General features: G+C 46.3%; 1 long non-coding RNA gene across 9 annotated transcripts in view; it reads right to left on the bottom strand.

Moving 5' to 3' along the window:
- The window catches only part of LOC121671271, a 72,334-nt gene extending 57,509 nt beyond the window's left edge, over positions 1 to 14,825 (bottom strand). For 6 of the 9 annotated variants that reach the window (XR_006018458.1, XR_006018459.1, XR_006018460.1 and 3 more), the window contains exons 1-2: positions 14,561 to 14,825; positions 459 to 691 (exon numbers count right to left, since the gene is read on the bottom strand). This is a non-coding gene — a long non-coding RNA (uncharacterized LOC121671271). Of the gene's footprint in view, positions 1 to 458; positions 14,127 to 14,560 lie in introns of all 9 variants that reach the window. The other 3 variants (XR_006018461.1, XR_006018462.1, XR_006018456.1) reach the window with 2 other exon arrangements.
- Positions 14,826 to 14,911: the final 86 nt, after the last annotated feature.

The raw sequence follows: 14,911 nt of genomic DNA on the forward strand, positions 1-14,911 counted from the left end.
ATTTTATTACCGTACCAAAATATGCTACTGTAAATTAACTAGTACATTATGGAGTGTCATAAATAATTAAAACTAAAACTATAACTGGCAAAATGAATGAAGCAAGAACATTCTGTAACCCAGTGTTCCTCCTACCTGACTTCATAATTTTCTAATTTGAGTAAAACACTAAATCTACTTCTGTCTGAGCACAAAAAGGATTTTGTTCGTATCATTTACTAATTTGAAAAATTAGTTCTTGGTTGGAAAGAAATTGAAACACGTTAAAACCTCCACATAAGCCATTCTGTGATAGAACATCTATCTACATGCCACACAACACAAACTGCTCCTTTGTCATCCTTCCCAGGTCCCGAGGTAAAACCAAAGGGAGCACATCACAGCAAGTGAGAACCACCCAGGACAAAGCTCTGCTGCCAATGGTGGGACATCAAGCCCTAAGAAGGAATGCATCCTACCTGGTCTCAGAGGATATGGGAAGGAGATGGGCTTCTCCAGTCACCCCAGCTGACACAACTTGATGCTTGAGGAGGTGAGCAGGAACTCTCTTGTCTTCCAGCAGCTAAGCTCTCCCACAGCAACACCTGCTGTACAGCACCATGGGCAAGGATGACTGCTGCGTGCAGGGCAGAGGCAGGAGAAATAGGTTCTGCTTTGGCACATGAAGTTAAAGCACTTCAGCTTTTGACATCTACAGGTGAGAAGAGACAGGTGAACAGCACAGGAGTGACATCACTGTATCTTTTACAAGGATTTTTAAAGCAGACCAAAGGTGCTTTTATGCAAGTTGGTAGAACTTGCTGCTCCATTACTTCAATACTTCAATCAATAGGAAGTGTCAAATTGTTTTTGCAGAAGTTTTCTATTGTTCAGTATTGTTTTGCTTTTTAATTTTCATTTTCCGGTTTCACTGCAATAACAAGTCTCTTTCTTTAGACAGACATAAAAGAGGAGGACAGACAACGTCTGCTGCTTCATTGTCTCCAGGTGGATTTCATATTCTGTTCCTTTACTCCTCTCAGCTTTCTGCTCTGTCTTCTCTGAAGTACCACAGAGCCTTCCACCTGCCTATTTTTTTTAATTTTTAATTTGTTGGTGTTTATTTACTGGACAAAAAGCTATATCAATTATCTGTTTATGCTGCCTGAGCTTGCCCTGACTTTCATTGGAACAGATGGAACCATCCCTACCAACATGCTGGGGCCAGACCTTGTGTGGCATCCTGACCATGCAGCCCCATACCCCTCCAGAGCGGTGTGAAGAATGCTGAGGGGTGATGGCCCCAGGATGAACTCTCAGGGAGAAATCCCTATGTGGATAGAGCTCTGACCTTGTTTCTGTAGCCTCCAAGAAAGGGGTTCCTACAACTCGGAAGCCCACCACGGTACAGAAGGATCCCTAGTGGCAGTGGCTTGGGCGGGTCTCTGGGCAGTCCTGGGCTGCTGGCTGGCTGCTGCACCCATTGCCCCACCAGTGGGAAAGGGGAGACGCAGAAGGGAAAAGCTTCATCTCTCCACATAAGCCTGACTTGTGCAGTTACACTGCAGCAGATGGAAGTCTTTGGAGACAACAATCCCCCTGCTCCACAGGGTAAGGTAGTTCCTCCTGGCACAGCAGGGGCAGGCACAGCAGTGAGAACAGCCCAGGGGAGAAGCTTATTTAGAACTGCCCTCTGACAGTAGTAAAAAGGATCCTCCACCCATCTGTCCTGCCCACCCCGGCTATGGCACCCTCCCTGGGAGGCTGAGCAGGGGACCCACAACTTGTTCCTGGTACAGACAGCCCACAGGCCACCCCAGGGAGTCTCGGGACCATGTGAGGAGCTTTGTCAGGCACTGGGAGATGCTGGAGAGAATGGGATGCTCCTGCAGGGAAGCACTTCCCCAGGAGATCTTGAGTTCTGGACAAAATCATGTAGCTGAGATTGTAATACCACCCTGCCATGGAAAAGGACACCAGGGGGTTGCATTGGGTATAAGCAAGGACAGTTTCTAGTTCTCACTTTTTTATAATAATGACGGATTAATCCTGTTCTTGCTAATCTGCCAGGACAGAACAGCTGACATAGGACTCCTCCAAGCTGCAACGGGTGTTCCCAGCTGCAGGAGCCAGCAGTTGTTAAGCACACAGTTAACTCCCACAGACCAACTATTTCCTTCTTTTTTTTTAATAACCGTTTCTTTGGGCAAGTGTCTCCTGGTATTTTAAAAATTCATTTTAATCAATTTAAAATTAATAACAGACCAGCAAAATCCTTAGGGTCTGAGAGCTCCAATCTCTGCCACTCTGGAAGTGATGAGTCAGCCACAGCGTGGTGGCCATGGAGCGGCTGAGGGCTGCCCATGAGAGCTGCACACGCTGAATTAGGTCACTTGGTTTGCTATTCATGGAGCGGTGGCTGTCCCTGCTATTCTGAGGAGAGCTGCTGCACTCCAAGGGTACTACCACAGCACTTTGCTGCTGCTGCTGCTGCCGTGGCTCTGTGCTGTGTACTCACCAGGTGGGAGCACCACGACGGAGCCTTTCCAAGAGGAGGGAAAGGACAGCAGCTGCAGGACACAGTACACAGAGTCCTGTCCTGCTCCCACACTGCTGCATGGTGTCTCCTCAGGCTCCTGCCCTGGTCACTAACCCATGCTCTGCTCAGGACAGGACCAGGAGCCAGCAGTTCCCAGAGCCAGACTTCTGGCTTCAGCCTCTACCCAAACCATGGCTCACACCCAGGCCCAGCACCACTCGCTTCCCAAGGGAACACATGCTCCCTGAATACTGGAGCAGACCTGCTGTGCTCCCTAATCACCTGGGTCTAATAGCAATGCCATGGTCCCAACAGGCAGCTCCTATGGCAGCTCCCCAGGGGGATTAAACCTGAGCTGCTGCTTTGTACACTGATGTGGCACACGAAGAATAGCAGTTCCCACCTTGCGTGCCCACAGCATGAGAGTCATGTCAGTGGGTAACCTGTGTGTCTGCAGATCACCATGGTGCTGGGATGCCAAGCAGTGCCAGCCTGGGCAGCAATGGGAGGCTGCGTCTGTGGCTTGTGGGCAGAAAGAAATACGCTGCTCCAATCCCCACACCTAGTGGCATGGGATGAGGGGAGGCTGAGGAGTCCTTAGAATGCTCTTGTGGAATGGAAGTTCCTGGTCTGCTGCAGGGGAGCAGGAGCAGGACCATCAGAAGGACAGAAGCCCCTGTGGCCCACAACATCCCTGAGCTCAGTCCTCTGCTTGCTGACAAGGTTTGGGCTCCCCAGCAGACCCCTTCCTGGGTGCCCCGAGGAAGGGCACCAGGACCCCTGGCTCCAAGAGCTGTCATGAAAGCACATGGTGTGACTGCTGCTCTTCTGGCTGGGGGGAACAGACAGAAAGGCTGTGTGCAGCCCTCCTGGGCACAGCCAGGCTCTGCTGGAAACAGGAAGGCTGCTCATCAGCTGGCAGCTACCCTGAAACAGAGGTCTGGATCGCCACCAGCCTATAGCACTTATTTGAATATATTTGAGAGCCAGCAGCACCACCTCTGCCTCTGCCCAGCTCCGTTCTGGTGTGGGAAGAAATGACCAGGTAGGAAATCAAAGACATTAGCTTGGCATCCCTTGCCCCGGCAGCTGCCCAAATGCTCTGCTTGCACTGCTCTGTTTCGTTCCTGGGTGTGGTTTGCCTGATGCCAGTTATTCCTCCCCGGTCCGAGACTCAGACACAGAGAGGGTGTCCCCTAGGTGACAGGGGAACAGGCAGGTCTTGGCTGGGCTGTATGGTGGGGGCAGAACACGGAGAACTGCTTGCACTCTCCCAGAAGCAGTTTCACTTCCCATACAAGCAGTGGCTTCAACTAACAAGATGCTCTTTGGCTAGAGCTTGTAAAAGGACCTTATCCATATTAAAAAAAGAAAGAAAGATCTTCTGTCTAAAACTTGTTCTTTCCTAACAAGAGGTTTGGACTAAATCCATTTAAGAGAAAATTTTACAAGGGCCTTATGCTGAAATTATTCAGTAGAAAGAACTGAAAAGAGTACAGGGCACTTTTGAGGGGCTTACCCCAAAAGCAAGTGGTTGGTTTGTTTTTGTTTTAAGAAAACCAAACACTCTTTCTTTTGGCATTAACATAACAGAGCAGTAAAGATTTATCAGTAGCACTGCATTAGCCTCCTCTAAACACACTGAACAACTGCTCCCTTAACTGGATCAGTTGCTGGAGCAATTGTTAGTCACCAGTATCAGATTTGAAAGCAGAAACGAATTCCTCACTAATGGCCTGAAGGACAAAGGATCTTCTCTGTTACAAGGACTTGTACCTGTACAGTGCCAGGTGCTTGGACTGTAGTCCCAGTGTGCTGACACACGTGTCCACACAGACAGCCTGTTGCTCCTTCAGGACAGGTAACACTTCCGTGGCAATAATGTTACTCTATGAATCACTACTTTTTCACTTGCAACAAGTAAAAGAACCCATGTCCTACAGTCAAGGTAATCACAGCAACATGGAGCTCTTCTAGGTGGAAACAGAACAGCTGCTCAGCATCAGCATTGTTACGTACGACTCAGCTGCTCTGCTGTATTTGGAATATATTGCAATAGCAGGCAGGTGGTTCTGCTGTGTGGTCTGTGAAAAATCGCACGGAAAGCAATATAGGGAAAATGTTGTAATTATTAAAATGGGTTTGTTTTGATACCAGCAGAACAAAAGCCTGCCTGAGTAAACCAGTTTTTAGCTTGTTATCTTTACAAGCGGCCCTTAAGGAATAAAATTGCTGCTGCTCTCCTGTGCCTCTGCCCTGAATTTGGCAATATTCATGTGGGAGCAGGTAAAACCAGCCAGAGGCACCAGGACCCTCAGGAGGCCAGTGGAGACAGAATTTACCAGCTCCTGTCCCACACTACTCAGCCAAGAAAACCCAAACGGGACCCCCCAGCAAGTGTCTGAAGCCTGATGAGATGATTGCTACTGCCACTCAGTACACAGCCAAACACACCTAATTTGGCCAGGAAAACAGGAAAAGCAGCCACATTCTTCTGCTAAGGAGAGGAAGCCCTGATCCAGTGACCTTCACCAACTGAGAGCTGGTTCCCTGCAAAAGGCTGGGTTGGAAGTTATGCACAGCACAGGCCTTCCATCCTCCTGGCAGGTATTCTCATGCCAGTCATGCTGGAACTAGCTCAAGCACAAGTGTTTTATGACCTGGGAAGACAAAGAGAAGAGCCATCAGAGGTGGCAGAACCAGGCTCACTGGAGTCCAATTCCTGCTCCGGCAAATGTCCTCTTCCTCACAACAGCCTTCAGGTCCGGTCACTTCAGGGACTTGGAGCTCCAGCATTCCTTGTTTACCAGCTGCCTGAATTCCCAAGTGGCTGTGTTTCTGCAACTACAGTCTCCAGAGATCCAGGAAAAGATCTTCTGAACACCATGGGAAGCACATCTGTCCTGCTGCTGCAGGGCAGTCCAGTGCCCATGTTCTGCCTCAGCCTCTCATATTCAAGGAGTGGTTTTGTCTCTGCCAGAGGGGTGCAACGTGACAAAATGCCTGCTCACCTATTAATATGCAGCTGTGATAGAGACAAAAGATTTTGGCTCACACCCTCATTTGCTCACTGAAGAGAAATCAAAATGAACCAAAATGATTGAACATTTTGTAAATTAATAAATATTGAAACTCAACTTCCCTGGAAGGTTACAGAGTGACAGATGTAGTGCAATGGCAAATGATGGAATAGGTCTGTGAAGTTTAGGTGTGAGATTTCGAAAGACCTTCCTCTAATGTCCCAGACCAAGCATAACAGGCATTCCTGAGGCAAATAACAGATTTATTTAAAAAAAACAAGCAAAGCTTTCTTTATCTATCAAAAAGCAGGTAAGAAGAGAATACAATGACAATTTCTGTGCAATCTCTGCCAGTCACGTCTAAGGACACCCCCCAAATGCCTCCTGTCCTGCTGAGGCCTTCGGGGCACCCCACCTGTCCCTATCCTCTTGCTGGTCAGCACAAAGCCTCTGAAGAAGACTGACACTCAAAGTCAGATTTTGTAGTGAAGCAACAAAACAATATTCAGTGCTTTAATGACAAAATCTGTTCTGAGTGTCACCATTTTGGTTCCCAGCTTCAGTTTCTTTTATCACTACTTCAGTGCTTGGACAAGAGTTTTGACTAAACCAGTCTCTTGCTGATAAGACCATGGGCACCCAAGAACAAAACTAAATCTACTTCCAGTTACTTATGCGGAAGAAAAAGATGGTCATAAATTTCTGATATGTGTGTGTGGCCTGTGAGACATGGTCCTTGCTAAATGAAAAGTGTGAACACTACTTTTTCAAAGCTCATTTTTATTTGTTTCTATTTGTTCAATATTTTTAAGGGTAACATGGAGGAAAAATGAAGTGACTTATAATATGATTCTGAAATGTTAGCTTTGGTAGCACAAAGTGAAAATACAAATGTATTCTTGCATGAGCACAACAAACAGAACGGGTGGTCATCTCCACCGCACCCTGAAATATAACAAGGTACTTTGTTCAGAAATGGCATTACCTTTATTCAGCTCACCCGAGGCATTAGCTTAAGTATGCAGCACATTTCCAATATATTTAACTTACAGCAACTTTTGCCACGAACCTGAGAGTACATTAAAGGGTGCTAGTGATTATAATGCATGTACTAGATCAAGGAGATTCTGCTGCAATATTTTAATTTTCATTTAGATTAAATTTAAATTATAATTTACACCACTCTGCTAAAAAACAGGGAAAGACATGCTGTAAGCATAGCAGCAGGCATGCATATCTTCATGTATTCTCTGTTTTTAACTTCTGGTTAAACTTAACAGACTTCCAAGTGCAAGTAGATTGAAGCTCCATCTAGTGCCAGGGGCCGGGAAGTTACTGAGAAAATTTCACTCCAAAACCAGCAAACATACTCAGAAAACTATGGAGGAGCAGCAGCCAGCCTGGCATCCCAGAGCTGTCGCACGCAGGTGACAACACTGTGGAATTGCTCTTACAGTGTATAAAGGCTTCATTTTAAAGCTGCAGTACCTTAGGCCAAGCAGCGACCACAGCACTGCCTGGAGAGGGACACAGCACCCGAAACGTGCCCAGCACGGTGAGAGGGGTCCCTGCGCCCAGCACCTCACTCCCCACTGTACTCCATCACCATCACCAACACGTTCTGCACAGCTCCTCTCTTTGGATCCAGGGAACCGGGATGCTCCCAGTGCATCCCAATTCACCCTGCTAACCTCTATCCAAAACCAGGCCATCAGTGGCTCAGAAATGCCCTCGCTGTTTAATACATGGCTTGAGCACTTGCTAGCAAGTCACCACTATCTCCTCCACAAACACCTACTAATGGTAACACAGAAAATGGGTGTCTATTACCAACACACAAAATAGTCTAGCTGGTACTAATGTTCCCTTCCTCTCTTTTTCTGTGGTTTTTTTTTGCAATGCCAAGTGCTAGAATGACACCTGTTTCTAGCTCTGTAACAAAGCCATGCTGCCTGTCCCAACTCCTGTAAGCACACACTATTCTAACCCAGAACAAGGAGGAGGTTTGTATAGCAGAGGACAGTAGTTCAGATTGTTCAGCCACAGTACTAACATGTTGGAAGATTTTTTTACATGCAGAAGTCATTTTTTTTTTCATTTAAGAAAATTGGTCCTCATTGTGCATTTTAGATTTGAGTTTCAAAGACAACTGAAATGGGAGGAATCCTTCCACTGTCCTAGTTAAATGTAACCCACCCGAGTCACAAAGCTTTAAAAAGCACTATGCCAACTGGACACAGAGTACAGACGAACTGTGTTAGATGCATCTGTCCCATGTTTGTCTTCACATAACCTGAGCACCTGCTGGGAACTCTACCATTCAAAACACATGGGACCAAACTGCACGTGTGAGTAGCTGTAGGCACTCCAGGTACCAACTGGTGATGCAGTGCAAGCACCACTGATGCATGAGGATGTCAGCAATACAGACAGGTGAGGATGGAGAGTTACACAGCAGATGACTTGACTCTTCTTCTTCATAGTATCACCATCATGACTCTGCTCCCAGTTGCGTAAAGGCTGATAGCAAAAACTCAGCGTCTGCTCCGAAACAGCACCCTGCCTGAGATCTGACACTTCCTCCACAGGCACTTACTGTGTGGTCACAGCAGTGGCGCTGGGGGACAGCCCATTCATGGTGTGGGTAAAAGCAAGACCACAACCTCTTGAAGCACCACCAGGTCTCTGGGGATGCCAGGTGAGTGCAGTGCTGAAGGAGCTGTCCCAGCTTTACCAGCCTTGGCAGTGACTCTGGTCGTCAAGCCTGCTACATGCTCACCTTCCACAATGAACAGTTTGGTTGAGAGACAGAATGATTTCTTGTCTTTAGAGAGGTACTTTGAAAGAAGAGAAAACATTCTAAATGAAACCACATCATTTCTAGGCTACTTTCCCCTTTACTCTTTTCTGCTTTTCCCTGTTCCTCCCATTTTTATATTCTTAATGTTTCCTTTCACTTGTACCAGAGTGGCTGCTCTACAGTTGCACAGTATTAGACTTTCAGACTGAATACACCTCTTCTAGGATTACATAGACAATTCTGAGCAGAACAATTTTCATATACTTTGTTCATCAAAAATGTGATATTTATTTGAGTGGATGCAATTGAGAGAAAAGCACTACACCTATGGCAGAAATCATTCTCTCCATGATGAAACTAAGTAGTACTTCAACTACCAAAAATTCACACCAAAATATTCTAAATATTAAATATACACTGGCTCTTCTCCGACAAGCTAACAGCAGGCAAGTTGACTGCTGCTTATAGCTAGTCAAGTTTTTTGTGGCTAAAGAAAAATATGGTATATTATAAGGTTAGAACTGTATCATTTTCCTGGGAAAATATGGCTTCTTAGACTTCATAATTATTATCAAATTCTTTTGCAGACAGTGAATGTTTTTGGGTAGAAATTGTGTATCACAGATAAATTTATGTATTTGTGATCCAAAAATCCTTTGGATTTTTAACAATTAACAAGCATTAACAGCAAAAATATTTGTGATCAGAGGTGGAAATAGCACTCAGACAAACATATTTACAGATCCTACCAGTGAAAGCAAGTTGAATGAAGAAAATAACACCCTGAACAAAGCTCCAGAGCTCCCCAGCTGCACCATGTGGGTTACTGAGCGTGCAGCAGAGAGCGGTGCAGAAACAATCACCTACAGAAACTGTGAACTAGAAAAACAGAACCGTCTGTCAGGCCTGTCACCAAGACACAGCCGGGAGAATGCTGCTGCCCAGGATGGTGTCCCGTGGAAAAGGGTCCCCATGTTCCTGCCATGCACCATAACACAACACAACAGTAGGAAAAGTCTGGGTTTTCTTCTTAATGCATGCTAGCACAGTGAAAAAATGCAGATCAGCTATTAAAAAGCTGAATTTGTTCTACCAGTCAACTGTGACAGAGAAAAAACCAAGCAGATGATGCCTGTGAGAAGTTAAATGTTCTCTTTCATCTCCTATCACTTCTTGCAGTCAGTGAAGTGTGCAGAGATGTCAGAGGTTCAGACTTTACACCACAGTAAGATTGTTAACTGTCCCTGTTAAACCACACTGCACAAACATCCATTAAAAAAATGACTGTGTCAAGAGCCTGTGCTGCTTGTGCTTCATTTTCCACTTTTCTGCTTTCTCTCCCTCTAACTCTGTGCTTCTCCAACGCTCTTACTGCATTTCTTAGCCATAGTTTTGGCTTTTAAGATTAACTTCCACACAACCTTTCACCCACTGCAACAGCCAGTTGCCAGAGGCATGTGATGAGTCACCACGAGTTTGGGCAAAATAACATAAAGACCTTAGACTGAGTATGTTCCCACCTTCCCTACACTGTGTCAAGCTATCTACAAACTTAATGAATTTCACAGTTTCATACCCTTATTTCATAACTGAAAAGTTAACAGTTACCTATTTGGGTTCTGTTTGCTTGACTTAAAGCAAAACAAAATACTGCAGGATCTAAGCACACCCAGGACTCCAACTGCTTGGTAACTGTGAGGCATAGAAAGCTGTGTCATAAGGGCCTAACTCTGTACTTGTTTACTCCTATAGAGACTCTCATCAAAGACACCATTATGAACGAGAGACTACCTCTCTAAGTAAGAATTTACATACAATGTACTTTAATTTCTAGGATGAAGGTTATTTTCTGTTGGCCATCAGAAAATAAATCCTAAAGCTGAGCAAAGTTCCATGACTTTAGACATCTCTTCTAGTGCTTCGGCCATTCTGTAAATCACATCCACAAAGAACAGGCCTTCCTCCTATTTTAAGTACTTCTGGAAGCCACTGAAATGGAAGCAATTTCAAACTCTTATCTGACATAGCCATATCCCTACGCTCGCATCTGATTTTCAGAGTTACATTTTAGGTTTGCTCCGTTTGAATTTGATGGTTAAATAAAGAATAAGCAAGGGAAACCCTTCAGAACTGCTTACATAACTGATCATTAGGAAGACAAAGGTTTTGCTGAGCTGTCTTATTGGCAAAATCATACCAGGCCAAAATCCTCTCAGGACATGAAACTTTCACCATGGAGAGTAAACATGAGTTAAATCATTGTTCCAAACAATGCAAGATACACCAGAAGAGCACCTTTTTTCAGAACTTTCTGGATTGTTTAAGAGCCATTGTACAAGGCTCTCTGCAGCGCAGCCACAGCTATGCTGGCATGGGACAGGAACTTCTTCATCCACAGGTGTAGTAGCTGTGCAATAAAACTCTGCACTGTGGTCGTAATGATTGCTGCATTTTTAATTACCTTATTTTTTAAACCTAGTTTCAAGTTTTCCACACATTAATATGTAATTTTCATAATCTGTTTCTAGCTAACACTCATCCCAGTCCCTGGTGGCTTCCTGGGATTTCAGCCAAGTCCCTTGGGTAGCTATGGAAGGACCCTGCCCAGGCTGACCCTCGCCAGGCTGACACAGACTGCTCCCGGCTGTCACCAGGAAAAGTGAATCTGCTGACTTGCAGCACTCGTAAACTGGTGTTTCCCTCTGCACTTCTGAAAGCACTTGTGGTAAAGTGACAGACCGCCACAGGAACCCAGCAGGAACCCAGTATGGTCAGGAGGGGACGTCACCAGACCAGTGCCCACGTGGCCACCAGCTACCAGAGCTGAGCACTGCAGCCCATGAGCCCTGGCTCTTTGAAGTTTATCTCCACAAAGAAGCCCAGCTGCATTCTGCTGGTGGTTGACTGCCCTCCTGTCTGTACGTAAGTGATGGTTACAGTAATCTCCAACTGGTGAAAAACAGCAATTTGGTGAAAAACAGTTAGAACTTGTGACATCATAATGGTTGGACTAAATGATCTCAGAGATCTTTCCCAACCTAAACAATCCTATTGTAAGAAGTCCTGCCTTTGGCTGCCTCATCATTCCAAGCACAGCAGCAGTTCTGGTAGCCACAAGGCCTGATAGAAAGACCCAAGTTACATTACTCACAAAACATAATCCTCCTTCAAGTCTTTGGCCAATTTCAATTTTTCTGTTAATATAAAAGCAGTCAAGTTTCTCACAAAGCTGTAAATAGTGAGTACACTCTGGTTAAGCGCAGCTGGTACTTTAAAATTCTTCCAAATGATTATTTTCCTTAGATGTGATCCAACATCAATTTTAGACAAAGTTCTGAACTGAAGCAAAAGACCAGTAATTGTTACAAGATGCACAAAATCCTACCAAACTGTGGCTGTAGTGTAGAATTGAATTCCAGAAAGAACAACTACCAGGTGAAATGTAGGAAGAGACTAAAATGCAAGAAATCACGATTTCACAACTATTTACTATATGGGTATAGCTTACAATCAGCCCATTTCATATGTGAGTCTAGGCACTGATGTTAAAATGACCCACTACATCTATCAATTTTAACAAGGATATTTTCATACATATGTTAATATTTCATTTCAGAAATGTCTCAAATTCCAATTAACTCTCATAGCAAAAAAACCCCCAACAACCCTGGAGGTCCCTGCTCTTACATCTTTGACATACAGGGCACACCCTCATTTTCTTAAATCCAACAGTCTCAAAGGTGTTGCTGCCTACACAAACAGTACTATAACGATTGTATAACATAGCACACAATCAAATGAGGCACCTAAGAGTGAAAATAAAATTAAAGGATCATGATTTTCAGAAATACCACTGGTGACTGCTGAATCTGCAAATTATACAAGTTAGCTGGTAGCTTTGTAACATTAAATAACAGCAACCCAATTTAGACTTCACTTTCTAAATGTATTACTAGAGCTGGTTCACAAATAACATGACTAGAAGCTAAGCTACCAAGTAGGTGCAAAATCCTCTACTCTGATCCAACCATTTATGTTAAGCAGATCCCAGACTTCCACGCAGTTATTTCCAATTTGTATCATTAAAAGCAGATGTCTGTATTCCCTGTATCGCTAACATATTCTGCGCACCAAAACTGCCCTCACACCACTGATCACCTCGTCTGTGCAGCTATTACAAAAGGTAACATTCCCCATGAGGCAGCAACAAAATTACCCGACCTGCTCTGCACTCTGACACACAGGTGAAACACTTGTCAAAGAGGCAAAGCAATGAACCACCACACAACAACCTAGCATGGCTCTGGATTCTGGGAAAGCAGCAGCTTCCCACCCTGGCCCAGCTCTGGGCTGGCAGTAACCATGGGGTCTCTGCCTCCCATGAAGCAGGACTAGATGCTGGGCTGCAAGGGCTCAGGAAGGCACAGATGCTCCTTGGGCAGAAGGGATGGACAAATGTGTTAGAGGGTGGGCACATGTGAGGAGGTGAGATCCTTCCTGGCAAGAGGGGCATAGCCTTTGGCTAAAGTCCTGGAAACCCACAGGTTCTTGTGTGAGATACCTGCATGCTGGTACCAAGCAGCCTGCTGTCCAAGAGAAGCCCACCTCTCATTAATCAAGGGATAATGATGCTAAGCATAGAAAATAAGCAGCTCCAAAATCCTCAAGGCTTGGCCCTGGGTCATGAGATGTCTGTCTCTATATCCATTAAATCCACTTATTAAAGTAACACAATTTGGAATCCTTATTGCAACTTGAAGACAATCAATAAAAAATCAAACACATTTTGGTTGAACTCTAAAACTAATGGGCCCATCAGCCTCCCATTCATGTCAGATGGATGCATTCCATTTTGTGCCAGTAAGAATGTTTAACTGGGACCTCCTACAGGCCAGCATTAAATAGAGAAGCGACACTCAATAGCACTTTCAGACAGAAAAGAACCTTTTCTCCTTGCCATGGAAGGAATCTCTGGAGGCAGGATGATGAAGGCAAGCCAAACTTCACCAAAAGTTTTAGCTATTTTAAAAGCTGAAAGCAACTTTAAAGACTGTAACTCATTGGTAGATACAGTGACATGAGAAGATATCTGGGATACATGGATGATGCTGTCCAAATTCAGAGGGGTAAAGGCACTGTGAAAATAAAATAAAGAAAAAAAAAAAACCCTTATGGAATTAAGGTAAAAGATGCAAATGAGCTCCTTTCCAATTACCTTGTAATCCAAGCAATTAGTTTTAAACAACACTCAATCCCATGATAACAGAACTAGGTTGTTAAAGGACTAAGAAACCCCGAAGTGTGCTGTAGGGGTATCCATTATAAATACCTGGGGACTTAAGGCAAGGGAAAAGAAAGGTAAAGGGAAAGGTAAAAGAAAGGTCAGGAAAAGGCAGATTAATTTATTGTATACTATGCCTTGGCATATTCAGGTAGGAGATCTAACTTCTTGAATTATAGCCACAAAGCTATTGACATGGACAGCCACACCACATCCCACCAGTGTCCATTGCTCCAAGAATCACAACAGTCACCCAGTAAAGCAAACCGACCCTGATCAAAAGCAAGATGATCCCCCCACCAATTTCAATGTTGAGGAAAACAGAGCAATTGCCTTGAAACGTGCCCTTAAAGATGATGGTGAACATTCCTGCGACCCAGGACAGCCTTGGAGCAGCCAAGCCATCCTGCCCAGGGCCCAGTTTCAGTGCAGCAAACCAATGGCACCAGTCTCGGGTGTTGTAAAGGAATGTGGAACTAAACTATTGCAATAGAGACTTGGTGGAACCTGGAACAATAAACCCCAAAATCGCCAGTTACAACCCGTCGCAGAAATAAAATGTAACAGATGCTGGTGTGTGAGACAGGGACGCACCGGTGAGGTCCGGGAGGATGGAGGGCAGGGGCGAGGCAGGCAGGCGCCCACTCTCCGAGGGGCGCAAAGGCACACGTGAGATTATAGAAACAACACAAATGCAGCGACTGCACAGGGGCCGTAACGGCACAGCGGAGCGGGGCCACGGGAAGGATGGGGCGCCGGACCCTCTGTGCATCCGCAGGAGTAGGCACCGCCCTGCCCCAGCAGCACAGCCGTGATCGCCCTGGGTTCCCCCGAGGACCGCCCTCCGTGTATGCAGCGCAGCGCCGTTCCCTGAGCTCCGGGAGCCGCGTCCGGCCAGCCCGGTTCGCGGCGGGCGGGAAGGCGCCACCGCCGGTACTCACCGATCCCGGCCGCTCCCGGCCTCCGGTGGGGGCATCGGGGCGGCCGCACGGATGTCCGGCCCCGCCGCGCCTCTGCCCTGTGCGGTCCGAGCAGGGCGCGGGAAGGGTCCCGCAGCGCCCGCCCCGCAATTCCACCGGGCCGACCCGGGCTGGGCCGGCCCCCGCAGCAGTCCCGGGACTGGCCGTACCGACCTCCAACGGCCGAGCGGCCACGGCCCCAGCCCCGGGCATCGAGCACCCGGCATTGGTCCCGATCCCGCTCCCAGCCCCGCCCTGGTCCCGCTCCCCCCGGCCGCGGGGGCGGTGCCGGCCGCGCCCCTCCTCCCCCCGCCCCCGGCGCGGCAGCGCAGG

The sequence above is a fragment of the Corvus kubaryi genome, unplaced genomic scaffold, assembly GCF_017639235.1.
Source record: "Corvus kubaryi isolate FWS band 111438036 unplaced genomic scaffold, C.kubaryi_AGA036_p1.0 37397, whole genome shotgun sequence".
Classification (NCBI taxonomy): Eukaryota; Metazoa; Chordata; class Aves; order Passeriformes; family Corvidae; genus Corvus; species Corvus kubaryi.